We start from the raw sequence: 14,349 nt of genomic DNA, 5'->3' as shown, positions 1-14,349 counted from the left end.
AACATGGATACCTCTGATTACTCACAACTACAGTTTGCTTAATTTGATTAACTTTTCATTCACTAATTTAATTTAGCCACTTTTGTGAATTATTAATATTGAAAGTGCTGAAATATAGTTCAGTACTACTGTTTGTATCTTTTCTTCTCAACGTAGTAATCATCTGCTGTCCTCTGACAATATTGAAGATTCCATATCTCCTTATACACCACTCTTACTTAGTGTTGATATGAGCCCCTATTTAATTTGATAACACATGGAATATATTTACTGTTTGTGTGTAAACAGTGCCTGGAAAAATGAAGTGAGGACCATTGAGTATGTACTTTTGAAACAGTGACATATCATGGAAATACTACTTCATATTAATGTAAAAAATTTAAAAAGCTTTATTTTTTTGATCACAGCTCATATACATGATGAATGGCAATGTTCCATGTTTGACATGCTGCTTAAGTCAGGAGATGAAAAAGAGGAAATCTTTAGATTGGAGACATGTTTTGGTAAATTAAAAATAAAGGTTAACAGAAAGATTTGGGACTCCAGAAACAATACACCAAGTCAATGGTTAATGATCACTGTAAGAGAGCTCTATTGTGAAGAAATGCAATGGTATCCTTGTTTGTCACAGCTGGAAATATTGCTGGAAATAGGCAAAACAGAGATATATAGGGGAGAATTGGGTGGCAAGGAAATCTCGTGAAACAAATCAATGCAAACCCCTAAGTATTAAGACAAATCATGTACTCCTAAAAACAATTTCACAACAGAGGTAGACCTTGCAGATTCTCTAGTCATTTCTTTGAACTGGAAATCAAAACAAACAAATGAAAAGGTACATTTTGTTTTCTTGATGAAGCAACATAATCACTGAATACAATTTTTTAAAAAAAATTAGAATTGGAGTTTTATACTGTGTGATCTATCATCAAACTAAGTTGCACTTAAAGCATTGAAGCTCTTTGCAGAAGTGGATCAAAAAAAAACATGTTTAACTTGCCAATACGTAAAATATTTCTGATAAATTTTGCAATTCTTATAGCTGATAAAAGGGGACCTACTGGTCTGTATATGTTCTTTACCATTCTGGAACTTTGCCTGCCAAACTCTTTAAACTGAGAAAAAAAAAAAAAAATTAAGGATGTGCAAACGACACTAAATCAGATGTCAATAAAATGTTTGTACAGCTTTTATTCAGCTTTCATGTAATATTATAAATAAATAAATAAATAAAAATATAGTTAGATTTTTGTCCAAGTGTGAAGTAAGAGAAACTAGCAAAGTCATCAAGTTTTATATTTATGAAGTAGAACAAGTCAAAGCATGGCAGTGGGGCATATTGTCATTTTGTCATTGCATGTTCACTTGATGTTGCTAGTATGTCTGTAATGCTGTATTGGATTTGACAGATCCATCACATAGCTCAGTGAATGGCTTGCTTGAATTAAGCCTATGGGCAGACTTATTCACATTGATTGGCTATTGGTTTTGTGTTTTATGATTTGATTATTGCATCTTCGATTGGAGTAAGAAAAATGTTCCTTTCTTGCATATTAACTTTGTCAGCAATATTTATGAAAGCATATATGGTAGTATAATAAAAGAAAACCCCAGTAGTAGTAAACTAGCCATGTCTGAAAGGCAGAGTCATTTCACTTGTACTGCTTGCTAACCCTATTACACTTAATGATAATTATGTGTGTTTATATATAGATGATTGTATATTCATATATATACACACATTCCCCATCCATCACCCACACAGAAACACACATGCACATGCACACACACAGGTGTTTTGCTCTGAGTGTAATTCCTTTTTCCTAATACAATGTCAAATTTAAATCTCACTACAAACAATGGGAAGATTCCCATTTACTTCTTTGTTGTCTGGATTAGATTCCTCATCACTGGAAGCTGACCTCTTTTTTTTTCAATAATCTTTTTTAAGAACAAAGAAAGCATATTCCAAAATATTTTGCAGATAACACATTGTAGTATATATTAGATTTTTTTTGTTTATTTGTTTGTTTTTTTTTTTCACTATCAGATGTGTTATATGTTCTGTGGTCATACATAGGATTTTGTACGAAATTTGAGACAGGAGATTTTGTCATATGGAAGTTGTGTATCTTCCAGATCAGAAATCTTACTCCCAGTAAAATCCTGATATTGTAACAGTTTACATATTTAACATGCCTGTGTGGAGTATTTCTTTTTGTCCAAGTACTAGTGTCTACAGAGATACAATTTCATATATTTTCCACTTTTCTTTGAAGAAGTAGTTGAGAGTAATACTTCATATTTGTCATCAGATTATCCTAAAATAGAATAGGTACATATTTGATTTAATTGGAAACATGCTCATTAAAGAACAAAAAAAATAGAATGAAGAATAAAAATACACAAACTATAAAATACGAGCTTCTGTAGATGGAGGTGATTTTTTTTTTTTTGTATATTGTAGAATTTAGGAGCTGCTATTTTATGAATAAACAATGAAACCCACTAGCTTTATTCAAGTTATTTTCTCTTATTGAGGATCTTACTAATGATATATACTAAAAATTAAGATTTTGAGAGCATATAAAATATAATAGCATCGTCAGTCAGGAGTTCACTTTCCATTAAATAATTTTATTGAAGGGTAAATATTTTAAAATGTTGTACTTCATTTCATGATAGTGCTTTCTAAGATTTAGGAAAAAGAGCTTCTATGCACAGTTTTAATTTATACAGTAATTGGGTTGGAAGAGGAAAAAGAATAGAATATAGTGATAACTTTAGTCTTCTTCTCCCACCCGGAACCTTCAAACCTTTTTGATTTTTGCTATACAAGTTGGATCTTGAGAAATGGAGAAGTTTGAGGGACAAGATGATGCATAAGCAAGAATTGTATAGCCCATATCCTTGGCTACTTTTGAGAATGAAAAGGATCAGTTAGCATCTTGACCAAGTACAAAGGTTTTGTTTAGCTTTTGTAACAGCATTAATATAGCATGTATTTAACACTTCTTTTCTTCAAGCACTTAGGTTTAATGTGGTGATACTTGGATGGTCTAGGTTTTTTCTGGTTATCCTGTGTAGTAGCTAAAGCTTGTTTATTCCCTAATAATTCAAATAAAAATCAAATCATTCGCTTTGCTGTTACAGAGAGGTAATGGAGTTGGGCATCTACCTAGAAGGCTTGTATGTCTTTATGTCTGTATTTGATCTGTGGCAAACTAGAGGATCACTGACATCGTTTTAATCTTTCATAATCCATTTTCATCACTCAGATCACAATTTTGGGAATGACTGGAGTATATGACTCATGTTATAGCCATAACAGTACTTTTTAGTGAAAGAATTAGAAAGTAAAAGTGAATGATTATGAATAAAGAGAATGTAGTAAAAAAAAAAAAAAAATCTAAGAGTTTAAAATTCTATGAACAGGGAGTTTCATGTAGAGCAATTTGGTAGGAATTTGCTGAAATAAAAATATATTGCATAGAGTACTTTCTAATGATTGAAACACGGTTCATTCTAAAATACTGTAGATATAACGCTTTTTAGGAGAGACACAGGGAGTCATATTAATGTAGGAAAACATGGCAGTTACATTTCATAAAAACATAATCTCCTACCAAGTCTAGAAAGAAAGCTACTTTATATACTTTGATGTTTTATTACATTCCTCTAACATTTCGTAGAATTAACATGTTTTCTGATACTTTGAAGGCTCAATTCACACGTGTGTAATATTAGTATTCATGTAATGTCCATGTAACTATTAAAACTCCTCCACTAGTTCAAAACTGAGGTAATACAGTAGTAAAGAAGCTTAGGATTTCTGACCAGCATGATGGTAAACACCAACTATGAAAAGCTTTTGTCATGTCAGAGCTTGTTTTCTTCATGGCCTGCTTCTACTTCTCTTTCCTTCAATTTACATTCCCCTTCACTGTAATATCAAGGGGTATTTTAAGAGTCCCCATAGAGAAAGAAAGGTTTGGCTATTACTGTAAAATCTGGTTTGGCATCCATGCTGGAAATCCGGAAGGAAAAATTGAGAGAGAAAGTAGAGGAACACTAAAGCCCGGCTTCCTAATGTGTTCCAAGTTTAAAGAAGTGCTGAACACTTCTGCTGCCAATTTATTCGTGAACATAGCGGGAGCTGTTAAATGCTTATAATTTTCAAAAAGATCAGTGCACCTATTCTCACATTTTTGTATCAACTTCAATATCCTTTCTTTCTTTTTTGTTTAATACATCTAGCCTACACATGAGGTTATATAGGATGATTTTTAACTCGGGGGTTTCTTAATTTAAAAGTTCACAGTAAATAACTGTGATTACAAAGAGACTCCTTTGATGCGTTTTCATGCATGTTTTTCCTCTAAAACAGAGAGAAAAAAAAGGATTGGTTAACATTTTTAAAGTAGGAATTATCTCATTCATAGTGGCTTCTTCACTCTTAGAGGATATTGAAAGAAAGTGTAATTTTAGAATTTTAAGTGTGTTGTATTCAGCAGACTGAATAAATAGGGAGTTAGGGAGTTACTAAAACATTGATTCCTAATCCAACAGACCAGAACTGTTACAGTCTATTGGGTCAATGCCTGTGACATGATAGACCATAACAGTTTCTTCGGACATGTCAGTGCCTAATTATACACTTTTTAGTTTTCAGATCATTGACTTGATAGACCACAAAGAGGCAGATTAGAACATGTTATAAGTATTGTCAACCTGGGTGCTTCCACTGTGAGTGCTTTAAAAGCAAGGAGGAAGTAAGAGCATTGTGAAAGAGTCAGAGAGAAGGTGAAGGAGTGGAATGTTATTAATAAAATATTGAATGAATTGGATATAGTCAGTATGGATTAGTCATGTAATTTGCAATGTGTTTTAGGCAAGGTGAGGAAGTATTAGAAGAATAAACTTTAAATAATTATGCAGATGAAATTAAGAAAGAGGCAATTTACACTCTTACATGTTTTTACTGTAGTGTTTCCCACCTAAAAGGAGTCTAAAGCATTTGATATTTAAATAGAAATTATTTTCACATACCTTTGAGCTTGTCAAGTTTCTAATATCTAGGAAGCCAGCTGTGGCAAAGCAGCAGTTTGTAAGAATAGTGCACAGCAAGAATAGGAGTAGAAAGTTTACCTCTGTATCCTAAAGAACAACTTTTTTATGAAAACTGTTATAGGATGTTTCATATACATGAAGAAAAAAGTAAGGTCTTCATTTAAACCAATTGTGTACCAGTCTCTAAATTTAATTCTGTGTTTCTTGAACAAATTCTTAAATAATCCTGTCAAGGTTTTCATATATATGCTATTTTAGTTATAATGTGAAAAAATTATGTTGTCAAGGAATTGTTAAAGTAATTAAAACTTTAAATAATTTAAACAGAACGAATTGTTGTTATTCATAAGTGCTAAAGAAGTTTATTATTGTACCTCTGTGTATTAGGAGACTTGACTGTGGATAAAGTAGTGGTTACTAGTAAGCTATAATAATTGTAATGAAATCAGAAACAAATATAAAGTATGTTTTAATGAGACATTGTTTAAAGATGACATGATATACATAAATATTAAATCCCCCCACAAAATAAACATGTATTTTGTTATGTATTTTACTGGATAAAATACTGATTCTTTACACAAGACTGACTTCAAAATGCTGTACCTTTTGCCCTGAAGAGAGTGAAAAATATGTCCAAAAGATAATAATAAGCAAAATTTTCAAATATAAATTACAAAACTTCAAAAATATCCTTAATTTAACAATCCTGGATGTCATACTGACATCAGTTTACATTGCTGACAATGGAGCATTTCTGAAGTTATGGGATTACTTTTCAAGGATTTAGGTTAAGTGTGTAGACTGTGTTAATAACAGTAAACGGCAAATAATCTTAGAGCAGTTGTGTCACTGAGATCACTGTGAATTCAACTATTGATTTATGTGGTGTTCAGAATTTTAACTATTAGTTTTAGGTTTCAGTTTAAAATGTTAAGATCCACTTAAAAATCAGTCATGTTGCTCTTACAGATAAACATGCATATCTATAGTCTGTATAATGTATTATTAATAATAAATACATTTATACTATGCGTAATATCTTATGTAATCCTTCATACGTAGAAACATTCCACTGACACAGCAGATACTATGAATTAGAACTAAGCATATTTGTATAGCTCTCATTTTAAAAATAAATAAATGGGGAAATAAAATGCGTAGATTTAAAATACAGGTGAAAGGGCTACATATTTTTCCACTGGTTGTGATGTAAGACATTATCCATGTTTTGGCAACATATTATAAATAAACACATTTTTCACAACAGTTATAATAAGTTGCACAACAGCTATACTAAGCTGCAAAGTATAGCACCAATTTCCTAGAAATTTTCTTCATACAGTCTTTGAGGGTAAATGGGAGGAGAAAGAGGGGGGAGTTCATACGCAAGACATTGCCACGGAAGAATTATATCTACACTGCATGCAGTATGGAAACCTTGTCTTTTCCCTAACATGCTTTACAGCATTAATACTAGGCTATGCTGAAGGAGTCTTTCTCTTATAGCATTTGAATGGGTTAGTTAGTTAGTTCAAAAGAAGAGGTGAAAAAGATGCCTGTCCATTGGCTTGGTAAAGCCTGATACAAGAATACAAAGTATGAGAAAGCATCTTCTGTTGACCATTTTTCTCTCTATTTTTTTTTTTGTTTTCTTTTCTCTGAGTAAATGGAGTAATACAGGCATATCACCAGTCTTGGGAATGCACATTTCCATTGGTGTCCAGAAGAGTTACGGATTTTTTTCTTTTTTCTTTTTTTTTTTCTTTTCTTTTCTTGAAAGTGTGCTTTTCGCAATTGCAAAAGTGCTTTTTGGTATTTTGGTATTCCTGTTCAGGAAGTTGTGTGACAGGATAAAATTTAATGAGAGGGATTTCTTAACTTTTCTGTCTCCTGCTGTCTTTGACAGTCTGAATTATGTTAGAGACATCTTGTCGTTACCTAAATCACACTGAAATGTCCTGCACTGAGCACAAAGATGACACAAATAAAAAGGAATGCACAGGTGACTAACCTGACAGTTAAATTGGTTAAGACTCCTGGAAACAGGGTTCTAATGCCCTTTGAGCCACTCTAGGGCATGTGAGACACCCAGGCAGGCAAAAGTGACACGGGACCTTCTGGAGTGTCGCCTGAGTCCAGGCAGATTGATGAGCTGCATTTACTTGGGCAATCAAAATGAGCTTTAGTGTTTTCTGTGACATAATATTTACAGAAGTAGCTACATTAATTTATTTTGATGCAGAGTTTTACTCCATATGCTTCCAAGGCCTGCCTCAAAATTTCAGAAGGGAGCATTTAATGAACTGGTCTGGAATGATGGGGCTGGGACATGCATTATCTTTTGACACTGAAAGCAGAATACCTAAGTGAAAGCAGAATATCTGCATCTTCCTCTTTGTCTTGGCATCATTATTAGTAGTTAGGTTAAAGAAGCAATATGGCAGAAAAAAAGAATCTAACATGGAATATATTAGTCTAAAAGTAAAATATACTTTCTTAGTGCACATCAGGTCAAACAAGTTACTGTTAGTGTTGTTGAAGCTTGATACCACATGCATTTCTCTCTGTTTACAGTTTTATTCTTACTTCATTGAATATATCTTATAGGTATGTCTATGAAGTTGTTTAGTTCTCTTTGTGTTGTGATTCAAATGCTATGAGTATGATAATGTACTTTCATCTTACACTAATAGGAATATAAAGCGCAATAATAGCAAAATCAACCTTCGTATAATAGTTATTACAATAATATTAAAAATTTTAAATTCTTTGATAGCCTTGATACTTAAATGTAGGACACCAGGAGCAGGGAATTGGGGAGGACTTCATAAAACGATTTTAGAGGGAAACTCTGAGACTTTGTCCATACTTGAATATTAAAGGAACTATTCAAGCAGCCAGCTGTCAGCTATGTTATAATTCATAGTGAAAAAGCCCTCAACATTAGAGTCCTAACAAGAGCAACATTAGAGTCCTAACAAGAGCAATAAAACCTTAAAGTTCAGAGCATGAAGGAAAAAGAAGGCATCTTTTATATTATAGTGGAGAAATGTCTAGATGTGCCACATATAATACTTCTGGGAAAAATCATTGCTACAGTGTATAGTTAGCACCAGGTCCTTGGACGATACAATTTGGAATAGCTCCAATGAAGTTAAGCTGCATCAGTTTTACCAGCTGAGGTTCTAATCCACGAAGTCTAAATACTGACTTATATTCATAAATCCCATGGTGCTCTTACCAGAAGAAGTCAACTGATTACATAAGTTTATATCTTCCCATTGTAAATTCTGTTCAGTATTGTTCTTACCTTCATCTAAATTTTCTATGTTCTGGGGCTTTGCACTGTTTTCAGCCGATGCTATATTTTTGGGAGGGAGGGGTTGCACCTCTTTTAAGCAAAATTATTTCTGTCTAGTTTTGTGAAGTTAGTAAGCAAAGTCCAAGAAGTCTTGTGAATGAAGCATAATCACTGTATGTTAGTAGATTATAATTTCTTTTACATTTCAAATTTCCTAGCGTTAGGATGATTATTCTTAGGGAAGTCCTGATCCCATTTGATCTCTGTTATTGCTTCTATATTATGGCAGCTCTGTGTTGCCATGAAGGACTAAAAAAATCTGGGAGTACTGGGTGAAATTCTATGTGTGTCAAAATTCTGTTCTTAATCATGTGCTGCGTAAAATATAAATAGTGTTGAAAAGACTGACTGTCACCCAGCCTTTTAGGGAGAGGACAGGACACAGAGAACACTTAGTAATTTGTCCCATGTACCCTGCAAACATAGGTTCTTACACCCACAACGACCTAAGGATATAAACTTCTCAGACACATCTGTGAGTACTTTTGTACATCTGAAGAATAACAGAGCCAATGACTGTAAGAGGGAAAATGCGGTAGCAGGTTGATGCTTTTTTAGGAATATATATTAGTGCAGACAAGGACAGATGAGCACATCCTTTCCCAAGGTGGGGTGACTATATGGAAACTTTTAGGGGGAGCACTCAGAGTAACAGCCTATCCTGAATCTAGGTTGGAATTGTGCATTGTGATGGCTAGATCCCTCAAGTCATAAAAACCAGCATCTGACACCCATTCTCTGAATCTGTTCCTATCTTCCACTTCCAGATTCTGAATTTTTCAACTAATAGTAAAGTAGCCAAGTCATGTATGGGACAGGCAGAATCAGTGGTTAGGTCTCTACTGTACACCCAATCTCCACTATAAGTTTCTGCTCTTTCTAAGCTTCACTCTACTTTAAATTGTCACTGACCTTTAAATTAAAGTTTATTTAGATGTAGAAAATTTGCTAAAAGTTATATATGTTTCTGTGTAACTGAATTATCAGTGTTTCAGTATTTATGAAAACTTTAACTCCATTTTCTCAGTGAGGAGAAACTCCCAACTTTCCACATGTGAAGGAGCCTAAAGTTCAGTATTGTATCAAAGTTGTATAAACCAGAATTTCTCTCTCTGTTCTGGTATCTATTTGACATTCCAGTAGATGAGATCATTGGTGTTAGTGTTTGTGAGGATGGGAGATATTAAGGGAATTTTGGAAAAGTTTGAAATAAAGTCATAAATGTTCATTAAACAGAAATGCTGTTAATACTCTAACTTAATTTTTCCTGACAGAGAATGGAAAATACATGTACACTAAAAACTAACCAACCTCACTGGAATAGCAGGTATCTCAAATGTGAAACTAACTCTCAGAATATGTAGATTAAAAGCAATTCAAAAGGAGATTTAAGACTATTTAAACATGCTTACAGAAGTGATTTCTGTAGACGTAAATCTAAAAATCCTGTATAGTAATTACAAATTGTTGACATGTTTCCACTATATTTCACATATATAGCTTTACTTAAGCTTAGATTCAGTGTTGATATGCATGTAGCTTCTGTATTAGGTCAGTATGCTTTAGAATGAATTTATGGAAGTTTTTTCTGTACTACAGCACAGTTAGGGTGACTTGAGAGAAGTAAGACGGTAAAAGACATCTCTTGAAAAAACGGTAGATGCAACATTTTGGTAAGGGAAAGTACTGACAATATATTTGTGAAATACCTTAGGACTTTTAATTAAGTTGTGGTAGTATTAACATGCTGAAGAAATTAGGCTATGGTATTAAAAAAAAAAAAAAAAAATTTAAACAATGGGCAGTCCAGAAAGCTTACATTCTGTGAGTGCATAACATTTACTGAAGTCATTTGTAATTAGCAACATTTTTCACTAAATAGCGTATATAATGAAAAACCTTAGTCAAGTTTCAATTAAATTCCTGTTCTTTACTTGCTTAAAAATTTCGGTTTAATACTTTATTATCTAAGTCTTTCAGTTCGGTGGCCTGCTTTAATTTAGAACAGGGTACTTTTAGTCAGGTGATAAAGTTGAACCTGAGAATATTTTTTTATGTTCTTTGACATTTGATGCTGCGGAATATGGGTTTAATTTGGAAGGCTGAACTTTTCCTGCCCACCATCAGAAAAACTTTCAAACAATATTTGATTTTAGAGTGTGAGCCCTGTCTCTGTCTAAATAGAAATCCTTAGTTTAATAATGACTGAAAGTCATTCCTGAGGGCATAAGTCCTAATGTTGCTAATCAAGGGTCTTGTAATAAAAGGTCTCCTATAATAAAAAGTGCTGTACAGAAAGATACATGTAGAAAATTGTGCTTTTTTTAATTTTTCAAGCTACCCTGTGGAAAAGATGCTAAGCTGGAAATGCTAAGATGGAGAGCAGTGAAAGACTCCTCTTCTAAAGCTATTCTTCATTCTACCATAGGTTGCATCTCTCTAGGACAGTTTAGCAAGAAGCAAAAATTCACATGTGGGGTTTCTTCCCAGAAGTCCTTCTGTATATTAAACAGTCATAATGAAGATAAGGCTTGGAGTCTAGCGGTTAAAGAGTTAAAAAAAAAAATAATCAAGTTTTATGCTATAGTATGTCTTGTTTTCACCAAGCTAACAGCATCAAGGAGAAAAAAAAGCACCTAGTGTATTAGATATGCAAAAGACCTGCTGGGTAGAAATAACAGGTACCAAAATTGATAGGGAGGTTTATGTCAGATTTGGGGCCTTTGTTAGGAATCTGCCAAAGGGTCTATGTGGAAATAGAGCAGAGGAAATTAGAACATATTTGAACCTTCTGAAAATTGGGGTAATGCAGATTCAATAGCTACCCCAATGCAAGGAAAAACATCTAAATCACTTAATATTACTTTTGTTGTCTTCCCCTTCTGTTTCTGTCTGAATTCAGGAAATATATCAAATGTTTAAATGTTATATTTTTCCAACTTTAAAATATCTTTATTGTACTGGTAAAAATATCTTGTAATTTTCAATTTACTAGAAGAAATGAGAAATTGATATATAAGCTTGAGAGATGTAATAGTATACAGAAATTTTTGCCCTTGGGAAATAGCTGCTCAGGTGGAACACAGCCATTTCAAGTCCCAGAAGTATATTTTCATGACCTTCACTGTCTGGATTTCCATCAGAGAGCTCAGTCTGCCAAAGGGTGCCACTCCAGCACTTAAAAGGATTGCACTTAGCCCAGGGTGTGGATATCTGGCCAGTAGAGTATCTCCAATTGTACATTCACATCAATGTATTTATCATGTTACTCCTTCAATTTGTTTCTCTGTTTGTCTCCCTTACAATCATTAACAACTTTAAAAACTTTATTTAAAGAAAAAAAAAAGTTCTCTGGATTTTAAACGTGTGGGTTTTTATATCTGAAGTATAAAACAATGAGCATTACAAAATTTGTTCTATACTTTCACCATTAATACACAAATTAAATTATGAAAGCAATTCTATATCTTTATAGTTGAGCAGGGATTACTATGTGGGTCCACTTAGATTTCTTATACCATTCTGAATCAATGAAAATTGTAGCAGTGATGAGGAACATTAAAACAACCTAAAATGCATCATGAATTTTCTTCATACCTTACTTGTGAGTTTTTTAAGCCTTGTACACTCAGTACTGTTAGTGCGTAAAATTGGTCTTGAAAGGGAAAACCCCTACATTTTCAAAGGACTGAGTTAGGTTAAATGCCCTTTTTCAGGTCTGCTTTTCATGTATTTTAAGACAGATAGAATATGATACACCACAGTGTCAGCTTAGTTCAGGACTCCTTTAGCAAACTATAGTGTTGTCCACACTAAGGACAACACCAAAGGCTTGCTTTGGACATTAGGTGTGATATATGTGTATAGTGACACCTCTGATTATCAGCTCTCCCTCTAGGTCTATGTAAACATTAGTATAGATTTTAACTAAACAAAAAACTGTCACTATAAAAATATTAAAGCCACCGAAGTGCTAAACAGTTTCTTGTAATGGCTGCAAATAATACCTATTTAGTTATTAAAAACTGAACTGGCATATTAAACTCGAGCATCTAGTCTTACTTTTCATTTTCGCAGTTGCTATGCTGACCAATATGTAACTTTCTCCTTACTTTTAAAATTAATTTATGGAGATATGAAATTAATTTTACAAAAGCAAAATCCAGGGAAAATATTATCTTCCTATGCAAATTGAAGCAGTATAGCAAGGAATGTTTATAGTAGATGTCTTTTAGGTAGGTATCACTTTGGGTTACATTTTTAAAAAACTAATTTTCTACCAGTAATTAGTAAAGAGTTGGTAATAAAATGTAAGATTTCAGAACAGTGTCAGTAACATCATGTCATTCCAAACGCAAATAGCAGTTAGTGCTCTGGGGTCTTTCTGTATGTAACTAAACCAGCATATTATTCTTACAGATAGTCTATCTTCAGATGCCATAGGAAGAATTATCTGTGACTCAGTGTTCTGTAACAACAAATGTTCTGAATAGAGATAAAGAAAAGGAGTTTCTCAGCTAGACACTTTAGAGACAGATTTTAAGGAAAAGTGATCATTTTAATTTAGATGAGAGAGCAGTTTAATAACTTCATAGGAATGAATCAAAAGGAGTTTCTGTAAAAGTGTCGGGTAAATCTGTATTGCTACTGGCTGAATCCCTTCTAGGGAAGCATCTACCTGTTTGTTTCTATACAATTATTGTAAGAGGTGATAGTAAAAGAGGTGGTAGCAGTAAATACAGTGGCAAATTTGCCTACCTATGAAATACAGAGTAGCTCTGTGTTTATAATGTTAAATTTATCCCCCTTCATTTTTTTAAATTCACCTCTAGCATTACATGCAAGGTAGGTCTCATTAGCTTGTGAAATTGCTGCAGATGACAAAACAAATAGAAAAAAACACCAATTGAAAGTGAAAGAATATACAGTTTGATCACTAAGTTCGTTCATATTAAAAGGTGGGTGTTAGTGTCTCTGAAATGGGGCAGAGACAATGATCAGATACTACTTTTGATCTTTATCAATCCCATCCCTATAGTATAGATTACAGATTCCTTGTTTTGTTTTGTTTTTACCAAAGTGTGAACTTCTAAGTAACAATGTTCACAGATTTATAAACAAGAATTTCAAATCTCTCTAATACATTGGAGGCGAAGTAATAGAAATAGATTTTGTTCTCATAGGGCTTAACTCTTCAAGGTTCTGGTAACCCTAAGAGATGTTTGCTCCTGAGCTGAATAGTTTTCAGTAGGATCTTCAGAGTGATTAATGCTTGACAGAGCTTTTGTCATCTTGCAGAACTAAGTTTTCCAGGTAGTCCTTCGTACAAACAAGAACTAGTTCCTTCTAGCTCCTATTTGGTAGACTCTTGCATTTAAGCCGTGCAAAACATAAAACCTCAGTGTTTCACCATGCTTAGCAGTGCAGGCTGGAAGAGCTACATGCAATTTGGAGTAAAACAGCACCTAATTGTTAAAACTTCACCCAGGTTCTTTACTAATCCTGCACAACACAGAAATAATTCAAGGAAGCTGTGTATATGCATATAAAGGGATCATTTTATGTAAATCCTTAAAACATGGTTTCCACTAAACCAAATCCTGTTTGCCTTGACTTTGGAAAGGACAAATCAGGATTTGTGTCATAATGAAGTTTTCTGCATTTTGAAATACTAGTGTATTTAGCTTTTCTCTTTTTATGTTACCTGGTCTAAAAAAGAATTTTGCAAGAGAAGGTTTATATTAAAATACTCATATATCTAGTTTTTTCTCATAAGATTTTGCAAAAGACTTTTGTATGTATTTGGATGACAGTATATGAAAATATACTATGTCATTTTTTTAATAAATAGCAGAAAATTCATTTTCTGATTGAAATCATATTAGACATATAAAAAGCAAAATATTTTACTTTCA

At 33.2% G+C, this 14,349-nt stretch overlaps 1 protein-coding gene across 29 annotated transcripts in view; it reads left to right on the top strand.

Moving 5' to 3' along the window:
- The window catches only part of RBFOX1 (RNA binding fox-1 homolog 1), a 1,320,820-nt gene that overhangs the window by 1,289,819 nt on the left and 16,652 nt on the right, over window positions 1-14,349 (top strand). The window lies entirely within an intron of this gene.

The sequence above is a fragment of the Tyto alba genome, unplaced genomic scaffold, assembly GCF_018691265.1.
Source record: "Tyto alba isolate M040663 unplaced genomic scaffold, T.alba_DEE_v4.0 Super-Scaffold_28, whole genome shotgun sequence".
NCBI classification, from domain to species: Eukaryota; Metazoa; Chordata; class Aves; order Strigiformes; family Tytonidae; genus Tyto; species Tyto alba.
The sequence above is the reverse complement of the archived record's forward strand: the minus strand, read 5'-3'. Positions and strand labels throughout refer to the sequence as shown.